We start from the raw sequence: 8,092 nt of genomic DNA on the forward strand, positions 1-8,092 counted from the left end.
CACATTTTTCCTTAAGCTCTTCTTTCCAGCTTATCTCTTAATTCAGACAAATGGAAACCAAAACCACCCTCAAGTGACAGCAAGTGCTCTAACAAGACCTCCCACCAGCCCAGACCACCCAAACCAGTTTGATTGTAATCCCTAACTCATGCCTGCGCAGATGGACCATGACATGACCTCTAGAATAACCGACAACTACCTTTTCCTCATTATAATACTAAAATTTCTGCCCAAGGAGAAACACGAGCCTCATCTACATAACATGCAATGTATGTATAGGCATGTTTCCTTAAGGCACGTGCGCAGCCTTATGCCCGCCTTTACATAGAGGACAAGGCTTCCCTATCTAAATATCCATCCTAACCCTAAATGAAAGGAACCCATTTACCCCTGCTGGGGGAGTCCTGGCTTTGAAAGTTATTCCCCGTGATCTCCTTATTTGCTGCAAATAAAGTTTATTTTGTGTGACAACTCCACCTTGTGTATGTGTGACTCACCAAGGAGTGCACTCACATTGGTTTGCTTACAATTTTAGGTATATATAATTTTAGATATGTACATAGTTTTAGGTATATATATAATTTTAGGTATGACATAGTTTTAGATATATGTATTTTAGGAATGCATTCAAAAGCAATAATCACAGGGGCGCCTGGGTGGCTCAGTTGGTTAAGCGACTGCCTTCGGCTCAGGTCATGATCCTGGAGTCCCAGGATCCAGTCCCACATCGGGCTCCCTGCTCAGCGGGGAGTCTGCTTCTCCCTCTGACCCTCCCCCCTCTCATGCTCTCTATCTCATTCTCTCTCTCAAATAAATAAATAAAATCTTTAAAAAAAAAGCACTAATCACAGATTTATGAATAAGAATATTAAAAACAATATTGTTTATTTTTAAAGAAGATTTTTTTATTTATTTGACAGAAAGAGAGAGTAGCAGAGGGAGAGGGAGAAGCAGACTCCCCACTGAGCCGGGTTCTGATGCCGGACTCCATCCCAGGACCCCGGGATCATGACTTGAGCCAAAGGCAGACGCTTAACCAACTGAGTCACACAGGTTCCTGAAAAATAATATTATTTAGAATAATAAAACAATTACAGCAATTAAAAGTTTCAATAATAAGGAATCATAATATGGAATACTATAGAAACCTTAAATTCATGATTTGAGACTGTTTTTAACATGCAAATGCTCATGTTGTATTTGCAGTTTAAAGACTATAGTACAGGTGAGCCTGGGTGGTTCAGTCATTTAGGCGGCTGCCTTGGGCTCAGGTCATGGTCAGTCCTGCGATCAAGCCCCGAGTAGGGCTCCCTGCCCCTCATAAGGCTCTCCAACCTGCAGGGAGCCTGCTTCTTCCTCTCCCTCTGCCTGCCACTCCCCCTGCTTGTGCTTGCTCTCTCTGTCAAATAAATAAATCTTTAAAAAATTTTTTTGAAAAGTCTATAGTACATATATCATTACCCCATTTTTAATTAGAATGCATTTATATGGAATATAATTTTGAACAAATTTGTATATAATAAAACTCAAACTTTAAAATAGTAATTGCTGGGTTTGAGCAACTTTAATTTTCTTCTTTAAAAATACTATATCCCTTAACTTCTTTGCAATTAAGAAATATGGTAGAAATCAGAATTTATAACGATATTTTCCTTAAATTAAAAAATATTCAAACTTCCTTGTGTGAATTTATGATTTTTTATGAACTCAGGTCAAAATTCACTGAATAGTTGGTGATAGGGAAAATTGACTTGTGCTTGTTTCATTATTCACACAGCTGTCTTAATTACTAGTAAATTTGAAACAGTGAAGGTTTTTTTTTTGTCATATGCCCTTCAGCTATTTTTTAACTTCTTTATCTTTTATGCCTTATGATCAACTGAAATTAAAAAGAAGTAGTTTTAATTTAATACAAAAGTTAATTGTTCAGCACATTCTGCCAGTGAGTCTGGTCTTGGGTCTGCAAGTACTTTGCCTGAAGCAATACAATTGCAGTTACTCAAAATACATTCCATTCAGAGGATGTATGTATTTTAAGACCCACTTTGCACAGGTTGGCCACAGAGTTACCTTCTGTTACCAGTATGTAATGATCCCTTCATTGAGGTAGGTATTATTTTTAGCAGAGTTAGTCTTCTATAGCTTATAGTAAAGAAGATAGAAAAAAATGACAAAAACACTAGCCTTCCATTTTGTGACATGTGTTACTATCAGTCACTATATTATGTAGACTATACCACCTGGAAAATACAAGAAGAAATAGGGAGAGGGTAAATTATTTTCCTTGTATGTATTGTGGAAATGTAATTTCTTAAGGGGGGGGTGGTGAGAGAAAAAGATACTCTGTCAATAGTATTATATCCAGTATGCAGAACAATCGCCCGCCATCCTTTCAGAGTTAAGTATCAAAGCTCAGGGAACTAAGCAGGTAAAATAAAAATCAATTTGAGACATTTTTCTTCTCATTTATCTGGGCCAAACTAAATTTCTTTCATAGATTCAGATTAGCTCTGATTAATATTTCTGATTTTTATTTTCTTCTGATCTCAAAATCTCTTTGGTGCAGTCTACCAATCCTGAAGGTTTTTAAAAAATTTTTGAATGCAAAATTTAATTTTAACAGAGGATATGTCCATACTAGATTACTAATCTTTTCTTTTATACCTATGTCCTAAAAGTTCTTCTTATAAATATTTATTTATTTATTTGAAAGAGAGAGAGAATGAGAGAGGAATTGCATGAGTGGGGGGCAGGGCAGAGGGAGAGAATCTTCAAGCGGACTCCTCTCACCCCTGAGCTTGAAGCCTGACACAGAAGGGCATGCTCATGGGTCTGCCCATTCTTGGAGACACCTGCTTCAAATGCATCAACACCAGCAGCACAACACCAGCAGGACAGCACAGTCAGCCTGAGATGTGCCTATAATCATGTTGCATGCCCCCGACCCGTGAGATCGTGACCTGAGCTGAAATCAAGAGTTGGGCACTTAACCGACTGAGCCACTCAGGCACCCCTAAAATCTCTTCTTATAATTTCTTCTAGTCGTCAGTCAATCTTTATGAAACATATTAAACATAAAGTGACATAAGTAATAAATAAGCTTTCCTTTTTTAGGGAAAGAAAAAATTGTTTCAAATTTCTTAAATGTGAACAGAATATAATTATACTATTTATGCATCTTTCATAGGAATCTCTTTATTTAAATTTTCTAAAATAATAAAATAGCTTTTTCACAACAGATTTGCTGCCAAAATACAGGTGACATGAAAACCACCACTAAACCTAAACCAAAATGGGAAAGGAAAAGACTCATACCAACATTTTGATCGTTGACACATAGATTCAGGCAAGTCTACCGCTACTGGTCACCTGATCTACAAATGAGGTGGGATCAACAAAGGAACTGTCAAAAAATTTGAGAAGGAGGCTGCTGAGATGGGAAAGAGCTCCTTCAAGGATGCCGGGGTCTTGGGTAAACTGAAAGACGAACGTGAACATGGTATCACTGTTGATATCTCCCTGTGGAAATTCACATTGATGTTTCAAAGCTACTGAGAATGAAAGTGAGTATTATGTGAAAGACCAGTAAGTATTATGTGACCATCATGGATGCCCCAGGACAGAGAGACTTCATTAAAACATGATTACAGGCACATCTCAGGCTGACTATGCTGTCCTGATTGTGGCTGCTGGTGTTGATGCATTCTAAGCAGGTGTCTCCAAGAATGGGCAGACCCATGAGCATGCCCTTCTGGCTTACACACTGGGTGTGAAACAACTAATTGTGGGTGTTAACAAAATGGATTCCACTGGGCCACCCTACAGCCAGAAGAGACACAAGGAAATTGTTAAGGAAGTCGGCACCTGCATTTAGAAAATTGGCTATACTCCAACACCATAACATTTGTGCCAGTTTCTGATTGGAATGGTGACAACATGCTGGAGCCAAGGGCAAACATGCCTTGGTTCAAGGTGACTACTTACAAAGATGATGATGCCAGTGAAACCACACTGCTTAAAGCTCTGGATTGCATTCTGCCACCAATTTATCCAACTGACAAGCCCTTGTGTCTGCCCCTCTGGGATGTCTACAAAATTGGTGGCACTGGTACTGTCCCTGTGCGGCCAGTGAAGACTGGTGTTCTCAAACGCAGCATGGTGGTTACCTTTGTTTCAGTCTGTGTTACAACTGAAGTAAAATCTGTTGAGATGCACCATGAAACTTTGAGTGAGTTTCTTCCTGGAGACAGTGTGGGCTTCAAAGTCAAGAACATATCTGTCAAAGATGTTTGTCGTGACAGTGTGGCTGGTGACAGCAAAAATGACCCAACAATGGAAGCAGCTGGCTTGGTGGCTCAGGTGATTATCCTGAACCATCCAAATCAGTGCTGGATATGCACCTATGCTGGATTGTCACAAAGCTCACATTGCTTGCAAGTTTGCCGAGTTGAAGAAGATTGATCGTCATCCTGGGAAAAAGCTGGAAGATGGCCCTACATCCTTAAAATCTCGTGATGCTGCCATAGTTGATACGGTTCTTGGCAAGCCTGTGTGTTGAGAACGTCTCTCCTCTGGGCCGTTTTGCTCTTCATGACATGAGACAGACGGTTGTTGTGAGTGTCGTCAGAGCAATAGACAAAAAGGCAGTTGGAGATGTCAAGGTCGCCAGAGCTGCCCAGAAAGCTCCGAAGTTTAAATAAATATTATCTCCAATTTCTGCCACCCCAGTCTTAATCAGTGGTGGAAGAGTGGTCTCAGGACTGTTTGTGCCAATTGGCCATTTAAACTTAAGAGTTAAAAGATGGGTTAATGATAACCATGGATCGTAAAACCTCAGAAGAAAAGGAGGAGGTTTTGTGGACCGTTTGTTTTTGTGAGTGTGTGTGGCAGTTTTAAGTTACTTAGTTTTTAAAAATCAATACTTTTTAGTAGAAACAACTTGACCAAAAATCTGTTACAGAAAGGCTGAAAGTTTGAAGTACACAGGCTGTGTGACCTTTATGATGAATGGAGCAGGTCGGCTGAATTATGGTCCGGTGAGTGATACAAAGCAGCATGGCAATATCCCAAGATAAGAGAGGAAGTAAACTGTAATTTTGTCCAAGGATGGCTGGAGAGGGATAGAAGACAAAGACCGGAGACATGATCATGAAGGTCTTCATAAACCATGTGAAGAAAGAGTTTGGGGGTGCCTGGGTGGCTCAGTCGTTAAGCATCTGCCTTCAGCTCAGGCCCTGATCCCAGGGTCCTGGGATCAAGCCCTGCATCGGACTCCCTGCTCATCGGGAAGCCTGCTTCTCCCTCTCCCACTCCCCCTGCTTGTGTTCCCTCTCTCGCTGTGTCTCTCTCTGTCAAATAAATAAATAAAATCTTTAAAAAAAAGTTTGCACTTTTTTTGACAACAATAGGAGCTAATGAGGAGCAGGTGAAGGATGGGCTAAGATTTACATTTTAGGAAGACTACTTTAATGAGATTAGGATGGGAGATATAGAGAAGACTATTGAAGGAAAACAGGTAAGGAATGAAAGAGCTTCTGATTTAGGGGCATAGCAGGGGAGGTGAGAGAGGAGGACAGCAAACTTGAGAAATATTTACATGATAAAATTAATAAATTTGGTGATTGATTAGCTTGGAGTGAGAGGGAAGAAAGAAATTCTGTCTTAAATAATTGAGTGATATGTTTACTAAGAGAGCAATCAAGGGAATGGCAATTCTGGGGAGCAAGATTGGATCAGAAACAGTGGTGAATTAACATTTGGAACTTTCATTCTCAGTAGCTTTGAAACATCAATGTGAGGATGTCTACTGGAGAACTGGGTGAATTGTTCTGGGTTTGGAGTTTAAAAAAAAAACTTAGAAATTGCAGAATTCATAACAGTGATTTTCATCCTGCCCACCTCATCTTTTTTTTTTGGCAAACAAACTTGTTGGGGGAGACAATATTATTGTTATATGTTCCTATATTTTTTATTCAGTGTGACACTCATATTTTCCATCTCCTACCTTGTATCTCTTACTTAATTTTACAAAAATGTTCCTCACTCATATACTTAGAGGGAATATTGATGATGGGATACACTAAAAATGCAACCAATTACTGGAGGTTCTTTAAAAAATGTTAATTATATCTTTCCAAATGAAGTCCCATAATACTGTCTGTTGTTTATTTTTTAGATGAAAACATTTGTGTACACATGGTTTCTTAAAGACCGGTTATCAGGTATTCAAATGAGCTTTATTTTCTCTTATTTCAGAGGTTGTCAGAAGTTATATTCAGATTAGAGTATATCCCTTTACTATGAGATAATACCAGATGAACATAGTAGGAAATATTTACAAGAAATATACTATCGGGCGCCTGGGTGGCTCAGTTGGTTGAGTGTCCAACTCTGGATTTTGGCTCAGGTCATGATCTCAGGATCTTGGGATTGAGTCCTGCATTGGATTCTGCACTGGGTGTGGAGCATGCTTAAGATTCTTTCTCTCCCTCTCCCTCTGCCCCTCCCCACTTGTGCTTTCTCTCTCTAAAAAAAAAAAAGGGAAAAGAAATATACTATCTAAATTTAAACTAATATGTACCATTACTAGATAGAATATGCCAGTTGCTCTTCCATCATAGATATCCTTAGCTCCTGGTAATAAATTTTATGTGCTGTCTTTGAAATTCAAAAGTGCTTCTAAACCATATGCAATATAACTTGTTCCAAACATCTCTGAATTAAGTTTTATTATCCTTCTTTTATAGGTAAGATAAATGAAACTCCATAAGGTCACACAGTTTGACTAGCATAACACAGGTCATTTGTGAATTGAGCTGGGACTAAACTAAATATTTCAAGTCCAGTGATTTTCTTTTTCTCTCTCATAAGGTTTTTCTTTTTATCAATGAATTCTGTTTTCAAGGTTGCTGGCCCACTTTAGGAATGTCGCTCGTAGAAATAAAATCACAGGTCCCCAAATGTATTGAACTCAAAACTTTGGCAAGATAGTTATTAAATCAAATCAAATGTATGTAATCAGTGAAAGTTTGTTAATTTAACTTGTAATATATAATTTTTTTATTATATATGTACACACACATATCTTTATACCAGGACTCATTGCTGGTTAACAATGTCTTTCACACCCACGCACATACACACATGCACACGAACACATATATCAGTATTCAATATATATCAGTATTCAATACTAGTTAGCAAGAATAGCGCTCATTTATATAGAATGTACATACAATTTATATGGAATTTACAGAGATTTATTAGCTTGTTACAGCTTACCAATGGTTAAATGGCAGAGCTAAAATTCAAGCCCTATTCTTCTGAATCTGTATAATTTATTTTACTACATCATAAATAATGCCATTATAAAATTGGGAGAAAAAATTATTATGAGAAATCTTATTCAGATTTTGTTTGGAAAAATTTTAGGTATTTAATTTTGTTTCATAAAATGCTCTGATTCAAATGAATGTTTGCTGGCTTCACACTGTACTAAGAGACTTCTATTAGTTCATACTCCAAACACTAAACATTTCCTTTCGCTTTTCTTTTAGAGATTGCAAAATAAAAAACAAAATGTCTCTTTACTTCATAAATATTAAAGCATCAGAATAAATGCAACCATTTACATGCAACTCAACAGGATCAACTAGCATATGGTCATTGTATTCTTTTGAATATTGCATTGGAAGATTGATCACCAACTGTCACCCATATGAACTGATTTGCTGATCAAGATGGTCATATATAAAATGCTTAGTTGCATAATTTAGAAAACTAAAGTGTTTTAGCAACGAGTGAATCAGATTTTTCATAGATCACACAGATAAATATTCATTCTAGTAACCTATCCCATTTTATTCTGAGTAAATGCATCTTCTTATTTCTTTATCCTGTATCATAATGCTTGTGCGCTTTCTCTTGTTTTCTCCCTATTTACCTATCTACCTACCTATCTCTATCTATGTTATTTAGAATATGAATCATGGAACACTAAAAAAAAAAAAAAAAGAATACACATCAGAGCCAATGCTGAAAAGTCTAGGGCAGAAGAATACTCTGCTTGATCCACAGGTTGGTATCTTTAAGG

At 37.7% G+C, this 8,092-nt stretch overlaps 1 pseudogene; it reads left to right on the top strand.

The window, feature by feature from the left end:
• Nucleotides 1–3,336: 3,336 nt before the first annotated feature.
• Nucleotides 3,337–4,558, top strand: LOC113916966 (annotated as a pseudogene).
• Nucleotides 4,559–8,092: the final 3,534 nt, after the last annotated feature.

The sequence above is a fragment of the Zalophus californianus genome, chromosome 4 (genome assembly GCF_009762305.2).
Source record: "Zalophus californianus isolate mZalCal1 chromosome 4, mZalCal1.pri.v2, whole genome shotgun sequence".
In the NCBI taxonomy this organism is placed as follows: Eukaryota; Metazoa; Chordata; class Mammalia; order Carnivora; family Otariidae; genus Zalophus; species Zalophus californianus.